Raw genomic sequence first — 12,722 nt, 5'->3', positions numbered from 1 at the left:
TATAGATGAATAAAACTTTGAAAATGTAAAGAAATGACAAAATAGAAAACAATGTGACAAAATGGATGCAACAAATGATGTTAAAATAAAATAATGGCTTTTTTACAGATGGGTGATTCTATAATTTCAGGTAGTACATTTTGTGTCCACAGTCATTATTTATTTCTGCTTTTTTCAAATGGTTATATTTTTAATTATTGTATCAATACTCATTGTCATGGATCAAAAGATGTTAAATACCATAACAATATAATATTTTCTGTAAAAAGTGTCTTATCTGAAAATCGTGATTTCTTGTTGTCTGAAGTAGTCAATGCATGTTCCCCATTGTGTATCATTGTCTATTCAAAATATTTTATTTTTATTTTCTTTTGATAATATTTTTATTTTTATTTTTGTGTCTAAATATTGCGTCAATTCTGTTACCGTACCATACTTTGCCTTTCAATTGGAGCAATTATCTTCCATAATGTAAGATACAGGAAATGATGTCACTTTTCCTTACTGATAAGATCTGAAGCACTGGAAGGTATGTGTGCTCTCTCTCTGAGAAAATATTTTAATCTAAAAAGGTCTTACACAAGTAATTTTGTGAAACGTCAAAAGTGTTACCACAATATCAAAAGAAATACCGTGGGTTTTTTTAAAAGTCTCTTAATAATGATTTCATTAGTGCCATGTGCTCTTAGCATTTGTGCTAGCAAGTGGAGTTTTTTGGATAAAAAGTTTAAAATTGTCAATTCTGTTACAGTCAAACTCTGTTATCAAGGTAGAGTAACAATGTTGACATGTAACAGAATTGGCAGTTGACAAACAATACTATAGGGGATTACTATAACTGTTTGAAATGTAAAATATCTCCAATTATAGAATCACTCATTTGAGAAATAAACTGAATGGAAATTATCACAATGCCTGTTTGTTTCTAAAATCAAAATAAGTTGAACAAAGCAAGATAGTAAGTAAAACTTAAAATTCTTGTGGAACAGCTTCATAAAGGAACAAAACAGCATCATATTTCAAATGCCAAAAGTCTGGGTTACTATAGAATTTACAGTTAGCTTTATATAAAGGGTGATCCTCATCATCATATAAAAGCAAATGTATGTAGGGGGTGTGTCGGGCTTTACATTGTGGGCACCAAATGACCTCCAAATAACCATACAACCAGAAATCACCTTCATTGTGGGGAGCAGCCAACAGCCCTCATGAGGAAAATTGCTTATAAACATACCAAATGATGCTTTAATGGAAATATAAAAGCTTTGGGGGTTAAATAGTAATGGATAGAAAATATCAGTGATTCAACAATGACAGAAAAAAAAATGAGCATATATATCTCACGTAATATAAGTACCCTATATATATGATGGTCCTTGAATGCAGTACAAGGACCATATGCAGTGTTACAGTGTAATTATACATTTAAGTAATAATAATTAACTGCATGTACTTACTATACTATTAGGATTAGGTTTGGTTTAGGGTTAGTTGCATAAGTATGTGTGATTTAAAGTTATTACTAACTACAGTACACTGTAAAATAACAAGGATACTGTAAAATAAATTGTTATCAACGGTTCCTCTGATTACTATACTATTCTTATCAATAGAAAAAAAATGGTTATTTTAAGAACTGTTCACTGAAAGGTTCTTTGAGAAACCCGAAATGGTTCTTCAATGGCATTCCAGCCAAGACTCCCTTTTGTAACTTTTATGTTTAAGAGTGTGGTATTATCATCTGAATTCCATCACATGGTACCACTACTGTACTTTGTGATAACTATAGATAACTATACTTTGTGGATAAAATTGCTGATACTGCCTGCAGGACATTCTTTTGGGGATGTCAGAGGAACCAAATTAAATGCTGAAACGATTAGTTCACCCAAAAATGAAAATTCTGTCAGTAATTACTCACCCTCATGTTGTTCCAACCCCGTAAGACCTTCGTTCATCTTCGGAACATGAATTAAGATATTTTTGATTAAATCTGAGAGCTGGATCACTCCTCCATAGGCTTCTAAGGGATTGACACTTGCCAGCCCCTAAAAGTTATTAAAGACATCATTAAAATAGTCCAAGTGACTACAGTGGCTCAATCTTAAGTTTATCAAGCGACGAGAATACTTTTTGTGTGCAAAAACAAACAAAAATAACGACTTTATTTCAACTATTCATTTCCTTAATGAAAGAATGGATAACTGGCCTCTAGTCAGTTAATGTAGTGTGATTGCATAGTGCTTCGTCACACGTAGGCTCACTATTGGCCGACGCTGGTCATGTGTTTGATGCGTGTGACGTAAAACACAGAAGCTCTACGCTATTACACTAGTGAACTGACTCGAGGCCCATAGAGAAGGAAATGAATAGTTGAAATAAAGTTGTTGTTTTTTTGTTTTTTTGCGCACAAAAAGTATTCTCGTCGTTTGATAAACTTAATATTGAGCCACTGTAGTCACTTGGACTATTTTAAAGATGTCTTTAATAACTTTTCAGGGAACAAGTTTCAGTCCCTTAAGAAGCCTATGGATTAGTATGGAGGAGTGATCCATCTCTCAGATTTCATCAAAAATATCTTAATTCGTATTCCGAAGATGAACGAAAGGTCTTACGGGGTTGGAACAACATGAGGGTGAGTAAATACTGACAGAATTTTCATTTTTGGGTGAACTATCCCTTTAAAAAAGACAACAAATATTGTCTTATTTTACTTCTAAAGTGTATTTTTAGCAATTTTTAAGAACAATATACGTCAATGGGAGGTCCGTACTGATATAACAAACATATATGTGTGTAGCAATGGTAATAAAAAAGTATGGTAACACTTTACAATAAGGTTAGATTTTTTAATAATTAATAGTTAACTTCGTTAGTTAACATGAACTAACAATAGAAAATAGTTGTAAAGCATTTATTAATGTTAATAAATATTAATTGCGACATTTACTAATACTTTACTTCTAATAAAAAATTGTATCTGTCATCAATGTGCAGCTATCTAATGCTAAATACTGTAACACATGTAGCTATTACTTAATGTCAGTTAATGCATGAACTAACTAATGGGACCTTATAGTAATTTTGTATACTTTAAAAAGTATAAATACCATCAAACATCGCCTGCATTGTGATAACCAGGCAACAGCCCACATTAGGAAATAGCATAACAAGCTTAATAAACATTCTAAATAATGTTGTAATGAAACAGTTCAGCATTATAACAAAATAAATCCCCAACTAGGAAAACAAATGTGTTGAGGCTGCCCATATACATTCACTGACCGCTTGATTACTGCTGTACTTAAAATATTGTATAATTTTCTTTGCGGGCATATAAATTGAGCTCCATTGCTATACCACAATGACATTGCAGTACAATGAAAAGAAATATCATCTGTGCCAAACAAAAACTATATGTCAGAGTTGGATCTTGGTCACGGCATTTATTCAATTTATTGTGGTCTCAAGCTTTCAGACATATGATGTTGTTGCACACAGTGTTATAATGAGGTAATCTGGTTCACGTCCAACATTCTTAATAGCCACTGATTGATGTCACTGAGGCCAATGTATTCTCATTCATTCCTTTTTACAAGATTCAGTTTCACTCATGCATTTAGCAGCCGAGAAATACAAATACTCAAAATACAAGTTCATCACAGGTTCACAGTTCTCTGTGAGCCATTAAAATGTCTTGTCACAGTCTTTGTCACTCTAGATGGAAAATGTTTCAGAGATAAATAATGGCAGGAATGATAAATAAGTGCAGAAATGCTCTCCAATAGATACTGTATATCCTGTGACATTTCACAGCTTTGTGAGACAGGGTTTGCTTGGACGTATTGGGGGATGGATGTGGGGGCCACTACTAAAGCGTGAACAGCTGAAATCACTTATGTATTATACAGTTAGAAAAACATTTGCCACATCTGGTTTTGGCTATTCATTGAGAAACAATATAGATGTGAGCATGGATGTGCAACTTACATGCATTTTGTGTGGGCGGCCAACTGTATGAGATTGCTTTTACATCGTAATAACTTTAAAGTTAAGTGAATGCATCTTGATTCATAGAGGCAGAAGACTGCCAGTGATTCATAAAAATCTGAACAATCTCTCACAAAACCACACTTCATATTTCATCCCAAAATCAAAAGAGAGTATAATTATTAATTTAAGACTGGCTTCTGCTAAAATAAAACAAATATGATTTTTCTACATTAAATAAGTACATTTTATAAGTAGACAATATCCTGACCAATTCCAATCAGTATAACGAGTAAAAAAATAATTGAATTTAATTTGTAACATTTTTACATCATAGTAGTATTTGTTGTACTGCCTTTTAAGTATTTGCAACACCTAACAATACAGTTAACAATGTGATTTTAGTGCATGTAACTTAACATGAACTAAAAATGAGCAATGCTTCTGCATAATTTATTAATCGTTGGTAATTTCAACATTTACAAATATATTTTTCTTTTAAATTGTATTTGCTAACATTTGTTAAAGCACTGTAAACTAACATGAACACACAATGAGCACTTAGTTTTTAATAACAAAGATTAACAAATGCTTAAAAAATGTATATTGCTCATTTTATTTCATGTTAGCTCATGCATCAACTAATGTTAAAAAATAAGACCTTATTGTAAAGCGTTACTAAGGCTATTGCACAACCTCTACGTCGGGAGATCTACAATCTCCACACTTCCTCTCGCAAGTATGGCCCTCAGGTTTTGAATTATTTGAATATCCTGGGGTTGAGAGACTATGGTTGTGGTGCAATTCCTAAGGTGGAGCAGACGCTTGCGCGCTATCTCTCCCCTCACACGACATCGTCCCTCAAGGCCCCGACCCTTCCCTCCAAGCCATTTAGAACAACTTCGGCTTACTCGACAGCAGGTCAGGTCGGTGCATGCCTGCACACAATGGGTATACTGCAGGCATACCAGACCGACCTGCTAAAAGACCTGGATGAAGACGAGTGAGTTAATCCAGATACAATTCGAGAACTGCAAAGAATCTCATTTTTGGGATGAAATGTAAGAATTACCCTATTTTTTATTCTTACTGGCCAAGGTTTTGGTGTCTATTCAAGGCAGTATACGATTTTATGGTGTACAAGTTCCCCCAAAAGGGAAATAAAGTTAAAGTGTTTCTTGTTGTAATTTCTTTGAAAGACAAAGAGATTAGTTTGAGGAGACACTGATGTCTGCAGGCAATAAAGGCGCTCAGGAATCTCCATCTATATTTCCATTCATCGAAAATGTTGTGATGTTGATGACAGAGTCGGGCAGTGGTAGAACCAATAAATTAATCAGGGATAAACATTTTAACAGACGTTGAGACGTTTTGTCTTGAACTAGACAATCTAAAAGCATTAGCCCACCTAGTTTTTCCCCCTAGTACAGGGAGCAAACCGAAAATATATATACGTGTCTTTTTGAAGTACTGGCAGGCCTGGCAAATGGTTTCTCGATTACAATGATGAGTCATCCATCCAAGACGCCATGATCTCATGGACCTGATGAATCCTTTGCTATAATTATTTCCAATAATAGCTTTTTTGTTTCAAATATATGCCTTTGATACTGCCACTTTGCAATAATTACAAACTGGCAACGATAGAAGACCTGTGCCTCTTGATAGACCAGTCGCTCTCAGTCTGACCACCTCATTTCCACATCTGTATACTGGTTTGAGTGAAGTTAAGATGGGAAATCCCACACTTCAGCCAAAATCCCAAAGAGAACTTGACCTCCAGGCAAACACATTTGTCATCTTGCTCTACAACCATCCTTAAGAACCTATCATTCATATGGGTGGCAATCTATGCATCCGCAATGGCGCCATTTGCAAGACTGAAGACAGGCAGATAACAGTGTTGGATATTTCAGAAACACACGATATAGGGTATGGAGTCAATTGGCCACACAAGCAGGAAAGCTAATTTGCTTTAAAAGACTACTCTTGTGAAAAAAATGTACTTAATATGAATACACATATTTTTAAATCAATGAAATATAAGGCCACTAAAGTCTACTTAAAAGAACAAACTTTCATATCTGTTTCTTAACACAGTTTGATGTGTTGACTAACATACTAAAGTACCTGATTATAATTTTATAATTTGTGTTATTTGTTTTTACATTTAGTTACTGTATATTTAGATGTACTTAATTACAACTTCTTCATTACTAATGTGTAAATACAAATATATTGTAATGCCTCAAATGTTTCAATACAAATTTAATAAGGAAAATACTACAAATTTAATTTATAAATGTTGTATTGTTATTGTCACTGAAAATCTTGACATTTGCTCATATTCAATTTGAAATCTTGCGTATTCAAACTTGCCACATTGATTGGTCATACAGGAATCAATGGTGTTCAATACAGACATCAAACCTAAGGTAATATGTTTTCAGACTGAATATGAATATACTCTAAATATAATTCGAATACTTTACATTTCAGTCTGGTTCTCACACAAAGCTGTCATTTGACATGAGATGACTTTGAATAGTATGGAAAACAGCAGCATGAACATTCTGCTTCATTCTGCTTTTGTCTCCCACTGAATAAAGAAAGTCATATGGACTTGTAAAAATTTGAGGGTGACGTCTTTTTTTCCAACTATACTTTTCAGTGACCATTCGAGACATGGTTAGACTACGGCATCATACGTTTGACCGAAGAGATGGTTATAAATCAATGAGAACTTAGGTGGAGCCAAGGAAGGACTCCATTGGGTAACTTTAGTTGTCCTCTTGGGAGACATCTTCATTTTAAGTTTAATTATACATGGTGAGCTTCATGAGCAGTCTCTCATTAGAGTAATACAAAACATGATCATTAGAGAGGCCAGCCTGAAATGAGATGCTCGGATATATTTATACACCCTGACCATCGCCATTTCCAGGGGGAAAAAGAAAGGACAGGCCTTTTGAGGAATGTGCACTAGAAGCAGGATTTAGAGTATATGGTTAGAAAAAAGTATATCTCAGAAAATCTCAGGGGAGTCCATCACATGTGGACAAGACTCAAGTGGAGAGTCTTGCCATGGCATTCAGTAACTGTGAACAATAACTCAGCTGGAGTGGATGGCTAATCATTGCAGTTTTCAGTGGATTCATTCAGCTGCACCGTATCTTGAGCCAGTTTACAATGTCCCATCCCACTGGAGACTGCAAGCTCCAAGCTTTATTTGCACAGATGTTTGTAGGACCTCTGTTTGACTGTGTGGTCTTTACACACTGATACAGGAAATTCCATACAGAATATTCTTTCTAGGGGTCCTTGAAGTTTGTATGTGTAATGACATAATTTATTTGTTTGCAGGTATGCCAGCACATTCCTAAACATCCTTTATATACAGCCATCAGTTAGCTTGGTGACTGAAAATAAATAATTACACTCAAATAAGAAAACTCACACTGTTGTTTTTTCTGACATATGCACTTCAATTGAACCCTATAAATCAAGGTAAAGTGTGCATTGTATCTGGAGCTGAGGTAGTGTAAATCCACCGCTCTTCTAGGAGTGTTCTGGTATTTTAGTATAAGCTTGTAGAGTTGTCTATCATGGAATTAATTTAATGAGAAAAGTGATGGATGTCTTAGGTTATATTCATTTTTGAAGTATTACTTTAATTCACTGTATCATAGACAATGTACAATATTATGTTCTTGGTCACTTAAATATTTCCTTGGGCGGCTTACTGTGATTTCGCCAATTGGGACATGTTGCTGGATCAGCATCCTTGTTGGTCTTGGAACAGCATTTCAATGATTTTCCATTCCATTTCCCACTCCTTATCCTAACCCCACTGTAAAAAAAATATACAACCAATAAGTTGACAACATATGTTTTTTCATTGCTTTATCTCATCAAAATAAGTTAAGCAATTTTCAACTAGTCAGTTTAATGTCATTTAAGTTGAGATAACAAACATTCAAGTTGATTGTATTTAAAAAGAGCCGGCAGAAACTTTTTTTTTTACAGCACATTTATAATCGAGCTACACTGGGTTTTTGCATATCCGAGCAATTGTTTTCATCTTTCCAAATAAATATGACAACGCATAATCAAATGTTTGAAGGATTAAATACATGCTGCATGTCACCTACTGTATATCTTTTGGAGCAGACACACAATGGCAAGGCCAAATATAAACTGATTATTATGTATTTATACATTCAAGCCAAGCTACTATCTAGGTTTATTAGTACAGCTTTGCAAAAAAAAAAAATTTGCCTGGTACATTTTCAGATTGCTTTAGTAATTCAATGTGACCATAGAAGATGTTTTTTGTTTTGTTTTGTTTTTTAAGGTTAACCAGCATCACTTAAAGGATGAATGAATGATTATAAAAAATTTTTTAGTAAAAGTTTAAATGGGATCGGTTAATTCCAGACTGTCACATTCACCACCTTCTTCGTCTGTGTCTTCACTACACTTCCCAGCATCCCCTGTCATCATCACCTGCACCTGCGCCTCATCACCCTCATCATCATCATCACCGTCACAATGTGTCCTTGTCGTTATCTGTGTATTTAAATTCCCCTCTCACGCCTGTTCTTTGCTGGTTATTGTTTGTGCACTAGCACACTGTACTGGTGATTTTGGATCTTTGGAATAAAGCCTTTGCTATTTTGTATCTCCGCCTACCGTCATCTTCATCCACCCGCGGACATTACAGAATAACCAGCCAAAAATATGGAGGAACGCATCCGGTTCATCAACTTGGCTCAGGAGAACTACGATGTCCTAGAGTTCTCCAGAAAGTTTTTTCATCTCGCCCTCAGCAGTTCCCTGGAAGATGAAACCCTCAGCACCCTGTTCCGGATCAGGATCACATTCCATCGTCCCCTCAACCTTCCAGACACCACCGGACTATCTTGGAGAGAGACTGGGTTCCAGTGTCTGGAGAGTGTTGTGTCCCAGTCCGGAACGCCACCGTCTCCAGCCATCTTCCCCACGCCACCCGTCATCATCCGGAATTCAGTCGCCGGCCCGACAGAGCCCTCATCGCTGGTCCCGTCCAGTTCAGAGTCTTTGGCGCTGGTCCTCGTCCAGAATCCGATGGAGTGGGATTTAATAGACTTTTTCACTGAGCCTTCACCGTTGGTTCCGTCCAGACCAGAGCCTTCGCCGCTGACGCCGTCCAGCCCAGAGACTCCTTGACCGCTGGTTCCAACCAGTCCAGAGACTTCGTCACCGCTGGTTCAGACCAGTCCAGAGTCCTCTTCACCGCTGAATCCGTCCTGTCTAGAAACTGTCACTCACCCCAAGTATTTTTTGGGGGGGGGGGGGGGCAATAGGCCCTCGCCGTGGGCGCCAAAGAGCCCGAAGGGTCCTCACCGCCACGGCCGCCCGAAGGGTCCTCACCGCCTTGGTCCCCCCTAGGGCCTGCTCTGTCCTGGCCGCCTGCACGTCCTGCTCCGCCCTGGCCGCCTGCACGTCCTGCTCCGCCCTGGCCGCATGGACCATCCTGGAGTCCGTCCAGCTGCACCCGGTCCGCCTTCCCTTCATGGACACCAGGATGCCCACCCCCCCTCCCGTGTTCTGTCTTGTACGGCACAGGTTGCGCCTAGCGGGAGGAGGGAGTTATGTCACATTCACCACCTTCTTCGTCTGTGTCTTCACTACACTTCCCAGCATCCCCTGTCATCATCACCTGCGTCTCATCATCATCACCGTCACCTGTGTCCTTGTCGTTATCTGTGTATTTAAGTTCCCTTCTCACGCCTGTTCTTCGCTTGTTATTGTTTGTGCACTAGCACACTGTTCTGTTGATTTTGGATCTTTGGAATAAAGCCTTTGCTATTTTGTATCTTCACCTACCGTCATCTTCTTCATCCACCCGCGGACATTACACAGACAGTGTACCATGCCCCATTATAAAAGGGTGTGTACATTTATGCAACCAGGTCATTTTAAACTTTATATAATTACACACCTATGTTAAAGTATGGGTATTGTGTAAAACCTACTCAATTAAAAGTCAAAGTGTCCCACTAAATTATATCACTTTAAGTAATTAAGTATTTCAAAGATGTAAACTTTTTCAAATGAAGAAAACAATTAATTAATGATGTTGTAAGAAAAATGTTGGCTTAGAATTTTCATTCAGTACAATGACTCCTGATTGACATTTGTGTTCACTTACATAAATATATTGTCTTGGGTGGCTTACCGAGATTTAGCTAACAGGACATGTTCCTGGATCAACATCCTTCTGGTCCTGAAAGATCATGCCTTTCGACCATATTTTAAAGACAGAGGAAGACTCTTCTTAGAGAACATTCTTATAAACCAATTTACTTTGATATATGGTTGACACAAAGGTTGGATTTTGGGAAAAGTTGTTACAAAACAAACAGAAGATATTTCTCCAGGTTTTAGATGAGAGTACATTGAACTCCCAGGGAACCATTTCATTCACTGTCATTACACAAAAGGGGAGACACAAGCCAGAGATGTTCTCTTCACACCGATCGCAGCTGAAGTAAACATTTAGCTGTTTCAGCAACCCTGCTCAGTTCTTTGTTTGACAAGTTCAGTGATGAACGCTTTATTTATACCATTCTCCCATCACAGGAGATTACAGAACAGCATCAGGGGTATGTATACATTAGTCCTTGTCCAAAAGTCTAAAAAACAAAACTGTTTTGAAATAATTTAGAAGTCATGAAGAGAATGAGTACATGAGTCTTCTTAAAAAAGGCTCTCAAAGCCACCATACAAGGTTTGACTATCCAGATAGCATTCAGTTATAAAAAGACAAATGTTCAAATCATAAAATCTGGGTCATTGCACGTGATGACACCACAGTGGTCTTGGCCAGATGTAAATATCCCTTTATAGAAAAAAAGGCAGGCTTTTCAAAGGGCATTGAGTTGCTTCAATCCCTCATCTGATTTTTTGTTACTTATAGCGGTTTGTGGTAAAACATTGCAACACTGGCCTGTAATGTTACCTAAGCAATTATAATTCTTCATTTGTTTTCTTTAGAAACGAATAAACAGCACCCAAACCAAGCTTAACTCAGGGACATCCCAGAGGAAACCTTCACATCCTCATTCTGCTTGGCAGATTGATTTGGCTCTGTCCAATCTTGGTATTTTGAGTGAGTCGTGAATCTGACTGACTTAAAAATTCTTCCTTTCAATAACACTGTTACAACTCTGACATTTGAGCTCCCCAAGTCTTTCCAAAATAGAGAATATTAGTAAAAAAATATATATTTCCTTCCTGAAAGCAGTTCTTGAATGAATATAAACTCACAGAAGATTAAAATATACACTACATGTAAGTGAAATAGACTATAAAATATCATAATAGCAAATACAAGCCGTACAGGTAATATTGTAATAGAACAGCACAGTAACGCTACCTGTCTGAAGTGACAGAGGAATAGTTCATCCATAAACTATTCTAAAATTCATCATTTATTTACCCTCAGTCATCATATGACTTTCTTCTTTCTACTCTTAAACACAAAAGGAGATATTGATATCAAAATGTTTAAGCTGTTTTTGTTTTCCTCCACTCAATGAAAGCCAGCTGTTGAGCAAAATGTTCAGAGCAAGATAATGGAGCACTATTACATTCCTTACATTTACATGTAATCATTTAGCAGACGCTTTTATCCAAAGTGACTTACAAATGAGGAGAGCAATAGAAGCAATCAAAGTAACAATAGGGCAACAATATGCAAGTGCTGTGACCAGTCCCATTTAATCTAGCATAGTACAAGTGGCAAGGTGTGTTTAAAAAAAACAAAACAGATATAGAATAGTCAGTGTTACTATTAATGGGTCAATGGTTGCCGAAAGAGATGCATCTTCAGCAATTTTTTTGAAAATGGCTAAAGACTCAGCAGCTTCGGTTGAGTTAGGCAGGTCATTCCTCCAGCAGGGAACAGTCCATGTAAAGGTCCATGAAAGTGGTATTGTGCCTCTTTAAGATGGCATCACCCTGACCTTAATGCAATATCACCTCCCACTAGCAACTGACGTTAGATACTATGGTCTTAGCGACTTGATTGCACTGACCCTGTTGGTTGAGAACTGAACTGAGCTGGATAATCACTGTTTTATCCAGAGCTCCTTTATCTGTAACCAGTCCTACTTGATCTGCTTCGAGTGGCATGCAAACCGGTGTCTCAGGGAGGTGGGCACACGAACAAGTATATTAAGACCGTACTGAGGCTTAGACATTAGCCTCAGTTACTAGTGCGAGGTGATCTTGCATCGAGGTCAGGGGAGTGAGGTTTACACGCACAGCTCTTACTAGCTTGCCTCCATTACCCTCACCCCATTAAAGGGGTGGTAAAAAACGATTTCACCTTTCTAACTTTAGTTAGTGTGTAATGTTGCTGTTTGAGCATAAACAACATCTGCAAAGTTACAGCGCTCAAAGTTCAAAGCAAACGGAGATATTTGCTTTTAAATAAATCAATTTCTAAGGACTACAGCAAACAGCCGGTTTTGGACTACACAACATTTCTCCAGGGTTGCTGACGTCAACAATAAACCCCAATAAACCCCTCCTCCAAGAATTCGAAATAAGGGGGGCGAGGCCATTTTATATTGCGTTGGAGAAGAGCTATTTTGGTATAGGAGTGTTGACAGAGTTTTCAGTCAATCATGTCATCAATGCAGAGAAAGTAGCAAAGTAGTGCAGAGAAAGTAGACATGTAGTGT

Source organism: Siphateles boraxobius, unplaced genomic scaffold (genome assembly GCF_051911475.1).
Source record: "Siphateles boraxobius isolate OS27281-9 unplaced genomic scaffold, OSU_SipBor_1 26, whole genome shotgun sequence".
Lineage (NCBI taxonomy): Eukaryota > Metazoa > Chordata > Actinopteri > Cypriniformes > Leuciscidae > Siphateles > Siphateles boraxobius.
Note: the sequence above shows the minus strand (reverse complement) of the source record.